Source organism: Geotrypetes seraphini, chromosome 9 (genome assembly GCF_902459505.1).
Source record: "Geotrypetes seraphini chromosome 9, aGeoSer1.1, whole genome shotgun sequence".
NCBI classification, from domain to species: domain Eukaryota; kingdom Metazoa; phylum Chordata; class Amphibia; order Gymnophiona; family Dermophiidae; genus Geotrypetes; species Geotrypetes seraphini.
The window spans coordinates 20,770,527-20,786,027 of NC_047092.1; the positions used below are offsets into that span (position 1 = coordinate 20,770,527).

Here is a 15,501-nt window from a genome sequence, read left to right on the forward strand (position 1 = left end):
CATGTTGATTGGGGTCCCGTAGATTCCCTTCGTCCAAGACCGTGTCCAATTGGCGTTTGATCAGTGTTTCCATGAGTTTGCATACTATCGATGTCAGATGTTCTTTTATTTTTCGAAAGTTTGATGTCCCTCTCTACTCTCTCTATGCCCTTCATGATCTTGTAAGTCTCTATTATATCCCCTCTAAGTCTCCTCTTCTCCAGGGAAAAGAGACCCAGTTTCTCTTCTATCACTCTCTCTTTCTGTCTCCCTTTCTCTCTCTTTCTTTCTATCTCTCTTTTTCTGTTTCTCTCCCTTTCTCTCTCTGTCCCTCTCTTCTCTCTCTTTCTTTCTCTCTCTCTCTACTCTCTCTATGCCCCTCATGATCTTGTAAGTCTCTATCATATCCCCTCTAAGTCTCCTCTTCTCCAGGAAAAAGAGACCCAGTTTCTCCAATCTCTCAGCGTATGAAAGGTTTTCCATCCCTTTTATCAGACGTGTCGCTCTCCTCTGAACCCTCTCGAGTAACGCCATATCCTTCTTAAGGTACGGCGACCAATATTGGACACAGTATTCCAGATGCGGGCGCATCATCGCCCGATACAACGGCAGGATAACTTCTTTCGTCCTGGTTGTAATACCCTTCTTGATTATACCTAGCATTCTATTCGCTCTCTTAGCAGCCACTGCGCACTGTGCCGTCTGCTTCATTGTCATGTCCACCATTACCCCCAAGTCCCTTTCTTGGGTACTCTCCCATTGTATAGTTGTACCTCAGGTTTCTGCTTCCCAGATGCAATACTTTACATTTCTCAACGTTGAACTTCATCTGCCATCTGGTCGCCCATTCCCCTAGTTTGCTCAAGTCCCTTTGCAATTCTTCGCAGTCCTCTTTAGTCCGAGCTCCACTAAATAGTTTGGTGTCGTCCGCAAATTTTATTATCTCACACTTTGTCCCTGTTTCTAGATCATTTATGAATATATTAAATAGCAGCGGCCCAAGCACCGAGCCCTGCAGGACCCCACTCGTGACCCTCCTCCAGTCCGAGTAGTGGCCCTTCACCCCTACCCTCTGTTTGACCAGAGTTCACATAGAATGCTTTAGTAATTGGAGGAATTGAGTCAGAGGATATTTGTAATGTCTCTCATAGATATTTCTTCAGCATTTCAACAGGTGATAACATTGGTGACTGTGGAAAATTCAACAACCTCAAGTTCAACCTGCGTTCATAATTTTCCAATTTCTCCAACTTTTGATGAATATTTAAATTATCTTTAATCAAAGCTGATTGAACAGATTGCATGTTATCAGATGTTCCTTCTAACTGATGAACTCAAGCTTCAATACTAGTGGCTAAATCAACCGATTGCTTTACCTGGTCTTTAATCTGCTCTGGAATCTGTAAAACATTATCTAACCGAGCAGTCAATTCAGCTTCCTGTACACTTACAGCGTCCCACACGACCTCTAAAGTAATTTTCTCAGGTCTCTTCTTCAGCTTCTGGATAGCCCTCATACCAGCTACCGGCAGGCCTTCCCCGCTTCCAGTGTCCGCTCCAAGGGAAAAATTCCCAACTGGGCTTCCTCCTTCAGCTCCCAAACAGACCGCCGCCGCTGGGTATCCCGTTATACCGGCTGAGAGAGCAGGCCACTAGCATGTCACCTTATAATGTGCCAAACTATTATGACTCACTTCAAGTTATAAAAAGATAACCTCAATAATAGTTATGCTCAGAACACCTTGTACAGTCCAATGGGAATTCTGATTCCACTTCCTCAAAACGAGTCAGTGGTGTTGGAAGGGGAACCGATAAGGATTTAAGTTAAGTAATGCACTTTTAAACCTTTTTCTACATATAAGCTATTTAAGCTATATTGATGTTGCAAAATAAATAAGAAAACAGATAAAAATCTCTACAAAAAATATATATTTCTAAAAAAATATATTGAGTACTTTCCATATTTTGGGAATGATGAAGAATTCCAACACCACTGACTCGTTTTGAGGAAGTGGAATCAGAATTCCCATTGGACTGTACAAGGTGTTCTGAGCATAACTATAACTATTATTGAGGTCACCTTATAATGTGACAACCAAGGGCCTCTGCAGCAGGATGGCCAGTGAACAGTTCACTGAACCTCACCAGACGCCTGCTATCTCTAGTCATAACATTTCACGCCTTCCCTTTATTTATTGAAGTGCTCTAGGTCAGTGTTCTTCAACCTTTTTACATCTATGGACCGGCAGAATTAAAATAATTATTTTGTGAACCCGCATCGGTCTGCAGACCGGCGGTTGAATAACACTGGGCTAAGTCGTGGGCCAGACCCTGCCCATCTCTACCCAATCTCCACCCCAGATCCTGCCCCCATAGTCCTAATTGTAACATTATTTTTTCCATTCATTTTTCATATATATACACACAATATAATCTTATTAACAACGCATCGATCGCACCACGGATCGGCAGTTGAAGAACACAGTTTTGGGCCTGATGCACATGCCGGCCCTGTGGACCGGCAGGAAATTTCTGTGGACCGGCACCGGTCCGTGGACCGGTGGTTGAAGAACACTGCTCTAGGTCAGTGCTTCTCAACTCAGTCCTGGATATCCACCTTGAATTTACATAAACTTGATTTGCATACACTGCCTACATTATATGCAGATTTCTTTCATGCATATTCATGGTGGAGATCTTGAAAACCTGACTGGCAAGGGGGTACTCCAGAACCGAGTTGAGAAATACTGATCTAGGTAGACGTACAAACTGGCATGCCAATAAGTCTCTAAGCATGTGTCTGCTACAAAGTCAGAAGGAATAAAAAAAAGATCAAGTGATGGCATTCTATGTGTTCCTTTTCAATGCTATTGGTTTTTGCAACGCTCTTCTCTCCACATATCAGTTTTACCACGTACCTACCATCATAGGACTTTTTTGGAACCCCTGAAGAAGACATTTTGTCGACACGCGGACCGTGTTGGGTCCTGCGCTACCAGCGGACTAGGTCCTTTAGGTTTTTATGTGGATTATTTCATTTTCATGTGGATTGTTTTATTGTATATTTGGAACTTTGTTTCTTTTTACTAAAGTCCTTTTCAGGATCATCGTCACTCCAAAGTGTTTTCTTAGTTTCTCTTGGATATTCTTTGTGTTCCTCACATCAGGAGCCTTTTGAGATAAGCTGCTCAAATGAACAGTTTGCCTTCCACCTGCTAATCACTGCTGGGCATCATGATTTCCAGCCCTTGACCACTGGGGAGGCGGGGGGGGGGGGAGTTTAGGTCTCATGAACACCTTGAACATGCTGTGGTGAACCCAGCCTCCTCCAGTATCTGCTCTCTTTGCTGCTGCAGTCCATGACAGGTGGATGGCTGAGGAGAAATCGAGCTTCTGGAGGTCCAAATGCATGAGGACGTCCTGCTGCAAAGGGTAGGACTGGGAGGAAGGGTGTTATGAAGTGCTGAATTTAGGGACAGTACAGGCAGTGGAACAGGATGGGCCAGCAGGGCCACGGCCCAGCCTGTATTTTGCCCCCATATACCAACAGTATCTCAACCTTGGAGAAGCCGTGATTAGAGATTCCCCCTGAGAGAAGGTCTGACTCCCAATAGGGGGTCTAAAATAGTTCAGTGTGGCCGTTTCAGCGCACCCAGTTCAGCGTGGCTGTTTTACCACGGCTGTTTCATTGCTGGTGAACGCTTACCTTGGTGAAGCTGCCGGTCCATCAAGCAAATATCGTGGTGAAAGAGGGGGCATATCAAAGAAGGCTTCCCCCTCCCTCCCCAGCCCCACTGGTGCTTAAGTCCCAATTGGACAGGTGAAAGAAGGCTTCCGTCTAGCGCCTTACGTCCAAATTGGACTTAGACATATGTTTTGAAAATGCCCCTCTACGTCATAGAAACTCTGAAGGAAGATAAGTCATGCCGCTAAATTTTCAGCAGATTGAAGTGGGGAACGACAATTGCACAGGAGAGCTGCAAGGAATAAGTTGCAGTAGTCTATGCAGGAGGGAGTGAGAGAATGAGTGAATGTACAGGCAAAATACTCAGAAAAAAAAAAAAAAATGCATCGCAAAAACAGAACAGAAGGGAAAAGATGTATTTGGTATTTTCCTCCTAAACCAGTGGTCTCAAACTCAAACCCTTTGCAGGGCCACATTTTGGATTTGTAGGTCCTTGGAGGGCCGCAGAAAAAAATAGTGAATGTCTTATTAAAGAAATGACAATTTTGCATGAGGTAAAACTCTTTATAGTTTATAAATCTTTCCTTTTGGATAAGTCTTAATAATAATAAACATATGATCAAGAAACTATTTTATTTTACTTTTGTGATTATGATAAACATACAAGGGCCTCAAAATAGTACCTGGCGGGCCGCATGTGGCCCCCGGGCCGCGGGTTTGAGACCACTGTCCTAAACCTATCGGGTATTTCTTGAATAATTCTTTTGAAGCAGTTTGGGACAATTTTAAGAAGTAAAAATTCACATCTACCCTAATTTCTCAGTTGTTTCGCTCTAATCCAATATTAGTTTACTTCATTAATTAGTATTGAAAGCTCTGATTTTTGTGGACATCTTTTTGTAAATCTTTTATTCCTTCCTAAATGATCTTTTGAGCAGGATCTTTGGCTTTGTGCTAACAAGTTCATGATACTTTGACGAGGAATGGCAAGTAACAGACATGCCTAATTTCTCCAAGGCTTCCCAAATTGTGCCAGTTAGAGGTCATTTCATAAGAACGTAAGAATAACCAATGGTCCATCCAGCCCTGTATCTTGTTTCCACAGCGACCAATCCAGATCATAAGTACTTGTCAGAAACCCAAAGAGTAGCAAACATTTCATGCTATGGATCCCAGGGCAAGAAGTGGCTTCCCCCATGCCTGTTTCAATAGCAGAACTATGGACTTTCCCTCCAGTTACGTTAACCGCTATTACAATATCCTCTGGCAACAAATTCCAGAGTTTTTCTGTGTGCTTAGCTGACATTTGAAACTAATCTTCTCATAAGAACATAAGAATTGCCGCTGCTGGATCAGACCAGTGATCCATCCTGCTCAGCAGTCCGCTCACGTGGTGGCCCCCAGGTCAAAGACCAGTGCTCTAAATGAGTCCAGCCTCACCTGTGTACATTCCGGTTTAGCAGGAACTTGTCCAACTTTGTCTTGGATCCCTGGAGGATGTTTTCCCCTATAACAGACTCTGGAAGAGTGTTCCAGTTGTCTACCGTATGGACATCCTTTGTCACTGAAGTGCTGAACTTCTCAGTTGCCAGCCTTCACAGCTCACACTGCCTCCTGCAACCATTTTGTTCTTTGCTATCCTGAAACAGATCTCTTCTTCAATAGTATAACGTCAGTGGTGCTGAGAGAAGCTCTGTTCGTGGTTTGGAGCAGAGAATGACACGGTGACAAAATTCATTACCGTTCCTGTGGATAACCGCGGGAAACCATCTCGATGTCATTATTCAAGGAGAGAGGGAAGAATCAAGAGAATAAATGGGCCCAACCACAGACCCTTAAGCCTTGCATTGAAGAATGTTGGTGTAGAAAGACTGAGGTTGAGATAGACACGTAAGAATGACCACAGGATTGTTTCCCGCAGTTATCCGCGGGGATGGGAACAGTGATGAATTTTGTCACCGTGTCATTCTCTAGTTTGGAGGACTCAAAAATATGTCATGCTCTCACTGGATGGCCACTCCTTTGCCTTCATCCACCATAGGACAGCTACACTTCCTTATCTTCAGTACACAATTAAAGTCATCCAGCATCTACTGACCCAGGGAGGTTACAATTACATTACATTAGTGATTTTTATTCTGCCATTACGTTACGGTTCAAGGCGGATTACAGAAGAGGATTTCTGGACATGACCAGAGGGGTTACAGAGTAGAGCGGGTTGCTTCAGAGGATTGAATGAGCTGTGAAGTATAAGCCCTTATTTCAAGTTTAAGTTATTCTCCCTTGGACTAAATTTACTTAGGAGCAGTGGCAACACATTTTGGCACAGCTGCTCCCAATGCCATCTTTGGCCTCATCCATGTACTGTACATTATTTGTGTTTAAATGTTTGTAAGAATTGTTAAGTGTCAGAGCTCTATTCTTTGAAACTATGTCTCCTACAACCCCCCCCCCCCCACCTCCTCGAAATATTGAGCCTGTTTTTATTTGTTTGTTTGCTGGCCACCAGGGGTGGGGGGGAATCCAACTAGTGGCTGCCCCTGAATATCTAAATAGCAAGGTATGGGCTGGCACTACCCAGAGCAGCAAAATTAAGCTGCTATCTGGATAGGTTTAGGACAACTGGATAAAGATATTCAGTGGCACTGTTCGGAGAGATAAGTCCTTTTAAATATCAATCCCTAATTATTATTTTTTTTTTTTTTTTTTACAATCCTAGGAATACCAAATGGTGTTCATGTATCTAACGTAAATCTTTGGGAGTGTCTGCAGGATCTTAAAGTACAGGACACAAGGATCGCCAAAGTATCTAATGCAGATTAGAGAGTTCCACGGGGACAGAAATCCCACCCATCCCTGCACGTCCCCGCCAGGATTCTCTCCGTCCCCACCCGTCCCTGCCAGGATTCTCTCCGTCCCCACACGTCCCCGTCAGGATCCTCTCCATCCCCACCCGTTCCCGTCAGGATCCTCTCCGTCTCCACCCGTCCCCATCAGGATTCTCTCTGTCCCCGTCAGGATCCTCTCCGTCCCCACCTGTCCCCACCAGGATCCTCTCCGTCCCCACCTGTCCCCGCCAGGATTCTCTCTTTCCCCACCCGTCCCCGTCAGGATCCTCTCCGTCCCCACCCATACCCGTCAGGATCCTCTCTGTCCCCACCCGTCCCCATCAGGATCCTCTCCATCCCCACCCGTTCCCGTCAGGATCCTTTCCGTCCTCACCCATCCCCGCCAGGATTCTCTCCATCCCCACTCATCCCCGTCAGGATCCTCTCCATCCCCAATCGTCCCCGTCAGGATCCTCTCTGTCCCCACCCGTCCCCGTCAGGAACCTCTCCGTCCCCACCCTTCCCCGCCAGGATTCTCTCCATCCCCACCCATCCCTGTCAGGATCCTCTCCATCCCCACCCATCCCCGTCAGGATCCTCTCTGTCCCCACCCATTCTCACCAGGATTTTCTCCGTCCCCACCCGTCACCATCAGGATCCTCTCTGTCCCCACCCATCCCTGTCAGGATCCTCTCCGTCCCTACCTGTCCCTGCCAGGATTCTCTCCATCCCCACCCGTCCCGGTCAGGATCCTCTCCATCCCCACCCATCCCCGTCAGGATCCTCTCCTTCCCCACCCGTCCCCACCAGGATTCTCTCCGTTCCCACCCATCTCCGTCAGGATCCTCTCCGTCCCCACCTGTCCCCGCCAGGATTCTCTCCATCCCCACCCGTCCCCATCAGGATCCTCTCCATTCCCACCCATCCCCGCCAGGATTCTCTCCATACCCACCCGTCCCCGTCAGGATAATCTCCATCCCCACCCGACCCCGCCAGGATTCTCTCCGTCACCACCCATCCCCATCAGGATCCTCTCTGTTCCCACCTGTCCCCGCCAGGATCCTCTCCATCCCCACCCGTCCCTGTCAGGATCCTCTCTGTCCCCACCCATCCCCGCTAGGATCTTTTCCATCCCCACCCGTCCCCGTCAGGATTCTCTCCGTCCCCACCCGTCCCCGCCAGGATTCTCTCCGTCCCCACCCATCCCCGTCAGGATTCTCTCCGTCCCCACCCGTCCCCGCCAGGATTCTCTCCGTCCCCACCCATCCCCGCAAGGAATTACCTCCATCCCTGCCCGTCCCCATAAAGAGCAGCAATTACTTCTGACAGGATCATCAATTCCACAGTTTCTTTTGCTGTTTTCCTTGTGGAATCTCTTTGGTGGAACCCTTTTTTGTTTTCTGTTCAGGTAATTCACTTATAAACCCCCTCTTTTACTAAGGCTGACGTGTCCATTATATTATATGGACTAACCCTTCTTCCAAAGCCTTCCATCCCCGTGGGAGTCCCATTGGTTAGAGGGGGGTCCCCATGGGAGTCCCGTGGGTTAGGGGCGGATTCCCGGGCGATCCCCGTTCCCGGGCAGACCTCTAATGCAGATGTCTAGAAGTGTATTCAGTTAAATTTGTTGTGTTTTTACAATTCTTACCTCTTATTGTAAATCGCAGTATATAAATAAATATATTAGTATTATTATTATTTGACTGTTTTCACCTATTACCTGTTCAAATACACATATTTACATTTAGTGCTCATGTTACGAAGCCGCGGTAGTGGTTTAACACGCGCTAAACCACTGGCCGCGCTAGCCGCTACCGCCTCCTCTTGAGCAGGTGGTAGTTTTTTGGCTAGCATGGGGGTTAGCACATGATGAAAAGTCACGCACGCTGAAGCCACTACCATAAAAGGAGCCCTTAGAGTTAGCTGGGGGATCCAAACTTGGAGCCCCAAAAATAAGAAAGCCAGATGAGAGGAACCTTTAATCGGACACTTCTTGGTTTCATTTATTGATTTGGAAGTAAAGGTCTGCACGGGAACGGGGATCACGGGAATTTCACGGGTCCCACGGGGGTCCTGCGGGAATCCCCCCTAACCCACAGGACACCCACGAGGACCCCCCCTCTGGCCCATGGGACTCCCAAGGGGATGGAAGGCTTTGGAAGCAGGGTTCGTCCATATAATGTAATGGATACGTCAGCCTTAGTAAAAGAGGGGGTTTATAAGTGAATTACCTGAACAGAAAACAAAAAAGGGTTCCACCAAAGAGATTCCACAAGGAAAACAGCAAAAGAAACTGTGGAATTGATGATCCTGTTAGAAGTAATTGCTGCTTTTTATGGGGACGGGCGGGGATGGAGGTAATTCCTAGCGGGGACGGGTGGGGACGGAGAGGATCCTGACGGGGATGGGTGGGGACAGAAAGGATCCTGACGGGGACGGGTGGGGACTGAGAGAATCCTGACAGGTACGGGTGGGGACGGAGAGAATCCTGGCGGGGACGGGTGGGGACGGAGAGGATCCTGACGGGGACAGGTGGGGACGGAGAGAATCCTGGCAGGGACGGCTGGGATTTCTGTCCCCGTGCAACTCTCTATTTGGAAGTTGCTGCTTCATAAACTCTATGTATCCCTCATTCCTGAAACTTTACACGAATCGTCTCCATTAGATTAGTTTGTGTGATCTGGATGTGAAGGAGAGGGAAGAAGGTGATTGACCACCCCACTCTCACTTAGTTGGGAGGAAGTGATTAGAAAGCTTTCAGTGTTTCGGAGACAGGAATTCCCTGTAGTTTGCATTAGAGAAATTAACCTGACACGACTCCTCGTCAACAGGTGATGGAGCACAATGGTAGCTTGTACAAGGCAGTGGTTTAACAGCAGCCTAAACAGCAGTGGAATGACTGTGTTATTCTTCCAAGAACATTTGGGGGGTGACTGCTTGGAACGGCAATTACAACCCCAAAACAACCACATTGGCCTAGAAGCTAATGGGATAACCTGCTCAGAACAGCAGTTCCTATCCTGAATAGCAGTAAACCCAAGAAGAGGCTGGATTTTAACATGGAAGTGGGTCTGTTATTGAGAAAGACACGGGGGAAGCCACTGCTTGCCCTGGATCGGTAGCATGGAATGTTGCTACTCTTTGGGCTTCTAGAATCTTGTTACTATTTGGGGTTCCGGAATCTTGCTTCCTCTTAGATAATGGAATTTTGCTACTATTTGGAGTTCTAGAATCTTGCTACTCTTTGGGGATTCTAGAATCTTACTACTCTTTGGGGATTCTGCATGGAATGTTGCTACTCTTTGGGATTCCGGAATCTTGCTATTCTTTGGGATTCTGTATGGAATGTTGCTACTCCTTGGGTTTTGGCCATGTACTAGTGACCTGGATTAGCCACCGTGAGAACGGGCTACTGGGCTTGATGGACCATTGGGCTGACCCAGTAAGGCTATTCTTATGACTGCAGAAAGACCACTTGAGAAATAAAAGTGAAGGGACTGAGGGTGCACAAAGAGAAGTTTCATGCACAGAGCTAGAAGGGACAGACACACTATTGAGAGCCTGTGAAGGGAAAGGGATAGACTAGCAAACTTGATACACCATATGGCCATTTACCCATCAGTTTCTATGAAAGCGGATCATAAGGGTGAAATGTTTTTGTGAGGTGATGCCAGGTGAAGCAGTGACCATACTTGACTGTTCCCAAGTTCAGATTCATTCAGCTTGAGCAACCTTTCCCATTATATTCCTCTGGACATCAAACTTTTCACAACACTGTTTAACCTCAGTCTAGAAGAAAGTTCCCAGAAATGAATGGTGTTTCAAAAAAAACATACGGGGCTCGTCCGGGATTTGAACCCGGGACCTCTCGCACCCTAAGCGAGAATCATACCCCTAGACCAACGAGCCAGCTGTGTGAAAGAGCTTGGAAAAGATTATCTGAAAATACAGATGTTGTCTTGCCTGCCACATCAGCAGGAAAGCTAAAATACTGAATTATATTGTACTGCCCTCTAGTCAATGTAAGCAGAACTTACAGGAAAGTGCTTCCAGGGCTTGCCTGCATTACTTGCTTTTCTAGAGCTGTTTTATCCCTGTTACAGCTCACAGAAAGCCCCTTTGAACACAACTGATTTCTGCAAAATCAGAAAAACTTTCCTTCTGTCTTTCCACTTGCACCGTTTAACAATTACTAGATCTGAATCTTGGTAAATATTTCTATGAAAGTAGCTAAAACCAGTCTTGTACATACTATGTCTGGCATATTTTGAATCCTGTCTAAAACTCTAGCTGGGGATCTTGAATGCCACTTGGCCAAAATATTCAGTTGACGCTGTGATGGGCATGGCATGGTTCAAACCCATGCTTCTCCTTGTGACCTTGGGCAAGTCACTTAATCCCCCCATTGCCCCAGGCGCATTGGATAGATTGTGAGCCTGCTAGGACAGACAAGGAACAATGCTTGAGTACCTGAATAAACTCATGTAAACCGTTCTGAGCTCTCCTGGGACAACGGTATAGAAAATTGAATAAATTAAAAAATATATATTTCATCTGGAATGACTTCATTGACCAGGATGACAACATACAAAGAAAATCAGCCCTTGAACCAATGTTGATAGAGATGTGAGACCGGGGTTGCCTGCATCTCAAGTAAGAATCATATCACTAGACAAATTTAATTTAATTTAAATAAGAACATAAGAACATAAGCAATGCCTCTGCTGGGTCAGACCTGAGGTCCATCGTGCCCAGCAGTCCGCTCACGCGGCGGCCCAACAGGCCTAGGACCTGTGCAGTAATCCTCTATCTATATCCCTCTATCCCCTTTTCCAGCAGGAAATTGTCCAATCCTTTCTTGAACCCCAGTACCGTACTCTGCCCTATTACGCCATCTGGAAGTGCATTCCAGGTGTCCACCACACGTTGGGTAAAGAAGAACTTCCTAGCATTCGTTTTAAATCTGTCCCCTTTCAACTTTTCTGAATGCCCTCTTATTCTTTTATTATTTGAAAGTCTGAAGAATCTTTTTCCAATTGCTACTATGAGTTTTTTGGTAAAATTATTTTACTATTACTCTCTCGTTTATTCATCTTTAATTCTTATATACCGCTAATAACCGTGAGGTTTCTAAGCGGTTTACAAAAATGAATGCATTAAAAGATACGATAAATAAAAATAAATAAGATAGGTACTTGGAAATTCCCTAACTGTCCCAAAGGCTCACAATCTAACTAAAGTACCTGAAGAGACAATTTATGAAAAATAAAGATAAAATATAAAGACAGAGATAGAGATAGAAATGAATATTTCACCAAATAATGAATAAATAAATTTATAGATAGAATTAAAAATAAATAAGTAAAATAAATAAAAAATAGAGATAAAAAAATAAGTTTCAAGAGAAATAAAAAATATATATTTAAAGTATTCTCCCCTGCTGGATCGGGGGGAGGGGTGTAACTGTGAACAAGGACACAGCTAGAGGTGATACTCTAGTCTAGGTGCTCTCTTGGATGCTTCGTCAAGGTTAAAGGGACTTTCTGTAAGAATACTTTCATAAATCTGATCAGAGGAGTATCAAAAACTGTAAATTCAAAAACCTTGAGAAAGGGATTATATGGAGACAAAGTTATCAAAAGGAGGGCTTGTTCAGCCTTTGAACCTGGGACTTTATACACCCCTAAGCAAAAATCAGTTCCCTAGACCAGGGGTAGGCAATTCCGGTCCTCGAGAGCTGAAACCAGGTCAGGTTTTCAGAATATCCACAATGAATATGTATGAGATGGATTTGCATGCACTGCCTCCTTGAGATGCAAATCTATCTCATGCATATTTATTGTGGATATCCTGAAAACCTGACCTGGCTCTGGCTCTGGAGGACCGGAATTGCCTACCCCTGCCCTAGACCAAGAAGTCAGATAAAGAGTTAGCCAACATTTTTTTCTAAAATCAAAGATATTCTTGGCACCTTATATTCAAACAAATATATTATTTTGCACTAGTATCTCAGAAGTGTTCCCAATGTTTAAACAAACCATTTGCTTTTCTAAACTTTATGGGGATTTTTACACATACAGTAGAATTTGTTTGTAAAAGACTTCTTATAAAACTACCCTACATACAGGGCAGGATTAATCCTTGGATGAGCCCTAGGCATACAAGTGCATTGGGTCCCTGGACCTACTCCCACCCCTGTCTGGCTATGCTACTGAATAAATACAAAGCTAACATATTCCAGCTAATAAATTCCAAAATGAAATACCTCATTGCCTACCTTTCCTGTCTGGACATTTTGGGGTTTTTCCATCACGTTGGTCCCAGTTTCTCTTCTGCATTTCTGTATCTTCTGCTAATTCTCCTTCCAGTGTCTGCTATCCATTTGGATTTTTTTCTCATCTCTCCTGTCTTGTTTCATTCCTTCACCACACTGATATAATGATCGTTCCTTTTTTAGTTTTTTCCCTCCTTTTTTCTTTTCTGTCCCTGTCCACTCACATTTCAGCGTTTTTCAACTTTCATCTCCTTTTCTCATGCTGTAGCACTGTCATTTCCTGCCTCCTATTCCCTGCTACCTATCATCAGCACCTCATTATGTTCCAGCAGGGGAGAGCCGACAGAGAAGAGCGGCAGTCCGACGCTCAGACCAACAGTCGGTTCGGCAGCCCGTTCCAGCAGGGTACCCGACACCATCTTCACTCCTCCCCCATTCCGAAGGGTCTACCTCTGAGGATCTCGCATCATGTGCGGCAGCGGTGGAGATTACCTTGCCAGAGATGTTGCCTGTTCTTGGAGGAAACTCGGGACCCAGATGATAGCCATTGGAACTGGGGTTGACGGCAGTTAAAGAATAGAATGGGAATGGTGGTTGAAGTGAATTGGGGTGGAGATGGAGGTGGGTATGGAGAGGGATAGGGATATGATGTATTCCGGAAAGGCATTTAAGATCCGGTGTTAAATGATCATAATAATTGCAAGTCAAAGATCTTGATGCTTTTTTGGAGTGTGTTTCTGTTTTTTTTTTTTTTAAGTTCAATGTTTTTTTATTAGTTTTAATAATAAACAATATTACAGATATTTGTCAGAGTCTATGTAATATAATGAGCCATTCTAAAGCATAATAAAAATAAAATTAAAGAACAAGAAGGAACAGGAGATGACAATCAAATACTAGAATTCTGGATTTTACAAAGTTCTTACATAGTATACATCACAAAAATATCATTTCAAATACATATCAAGTTCATGTATGTTTGAGCATATTGTCACAGTATTCCGACAGTGGGTGCCATACATCATCATATCTAGTGACACCATCATGTTTAATAGCAAAGCTACGTTCATATCTCATTATTAGGCAAACATTATGCCACCATAATGCATATGTTAGTGTATCTGGATTTTTCCAATTCGTGAATATAAGCTTTAATGCAATCATGATTAAGCTTTTAAGTAATTTAGCCTTTGTACCTGTGAGAATATCCTTTAGACCATAAGCACCATATATCACAACTGCAATGGTTATCTGTTCATTGATATCTAATACTTCAGCTATAGTTTTCCATATTCTCAACCAGAAGGTATGTATGGCAGGACATGAAAAGATCATGTGGTCTAATTTACCAGGATCAGATTTGCAAGACCAACAGCAAGTGACATCCGAATTAGGTAACTTAGCCAATTTACAGGGTGTCCAAAAGGCCCGATGCATCAGAAAATAAGTAGACTGAATAATAGATGCAGAGTGAAGCGTTGTAAAAGTATCTTTCCATATGTTCGACCATGTTTTCGTCTGTATAGCTACACCAGTATCTTGTGCCCAAACATCACATAACCCTAAAGCATTATTGAACTTAAGATTAATAAGTAATGCATACCATGCAGCTGTATGACCCTTACGTTTGAGTTGCATCAGTTCATATAATTTCAAAATAGAAGGTGTGTTTTGTGTAAGAGTATTTAACTCATAACCCGCAGCAATAGCATGTCGTAATTGTAACCATCTGTAATGTTGTGTATGTGTTAAGGAATATTGTTTACATAAAGTTTCAAAGGGAATCCATGAACTATCACAATATAGATGTGCTATAAACGCAATGCCAGCTCTTTTCCAAGAGGCCCAATTTATTGTTTTGTTCTGAATGGTGATTTTAGGATTATTCCAAAGATAAATATGTGTTGTATCACTATATTTTGTTTTTAGCAGTGTATCCAGGTTCTTGAGTGCAGATTTAGTGGAAGATATAGGGTCCCTTAGAGTGTCAGTGACCTTTTGCGTAAACGTGGAATGAAAAATATTCTCCTTGGTATCTTTCTCAGTTTCCAAAATGATCCAGGCTGGTAAATCTCCATCAGTAGGTTCTAAGATCCATTGAGAACCCTGTTTGAGTAACATGGCTGTGTGGTAGTCATGAAAGCTGGGGAAACGAACTCCACCATCAAGCTTGTCCCTTTTTAGCTTTTGTAGACTGATGCGTGGAGTAGCATTATTCCACAAAAATTTGGTAAGTAGAGATTCAATCATTTTGTAGGTGGGTTTTTTTAAATAGACCGGTATCATACTCAAAGTATAATTTATCACTGGTGATATCATCATTTTTATAGTTTCAAGTCTCCCCCACCAAGATAACCTGAGAGGTGACCAACGGGACGTCATTTTGGTGATAGTGTCCAGTAAATGATCTGTATTGAGTTGAATTATTTCATCAACAGTTGGGGCAAACATAACGCCCAGGTATTTTAGTTTTCTTCCAGCCCATTTTAGTCCCAGATTTTGAATTGTTGTGCACGCCTCTGGAGCGTTCAAAGCCATTACTTCAGTTTTGGTAAGATTTAGTTTGTAACCAGATATTAATGAAAAGCAATCTATTACTTGTAAAGCAGGAGTGATAGAGTCCACAGTAATGTATAAAAGAACATCATCTGCGTATGCAGATACTTTGATTTCCGTTGAGCCGATACTGATGCCTTTGATATTAGAAGCAGCCCTTAAGTTTATAAGTAAAGGTT

The 15,501-nt window shown here is 44.0% G+C and overlaps 1 protein-coding gene and 1 non-coding gene across 2 annotated transcripts in view; both read right to left on the reverse strand.

Moving 5' to 3' along the window:
• CCDC136 (coiled-coil domain containing 136) overlaps positions 1-15,501 on the reverse strand; it is a 69,710-nt gene that overhangs the window by 52,374 nt on the left and 1,835 nt on the right. The gene's annotated exons all lie outside the window — the stretch shown is intronic.
• Positions 10,330-10,401, reverse strand: TRNAP-AGG. Its single transcript has one exon. It is a non-coding gene; the product is annotated as a tRNA-Pro (tRNA).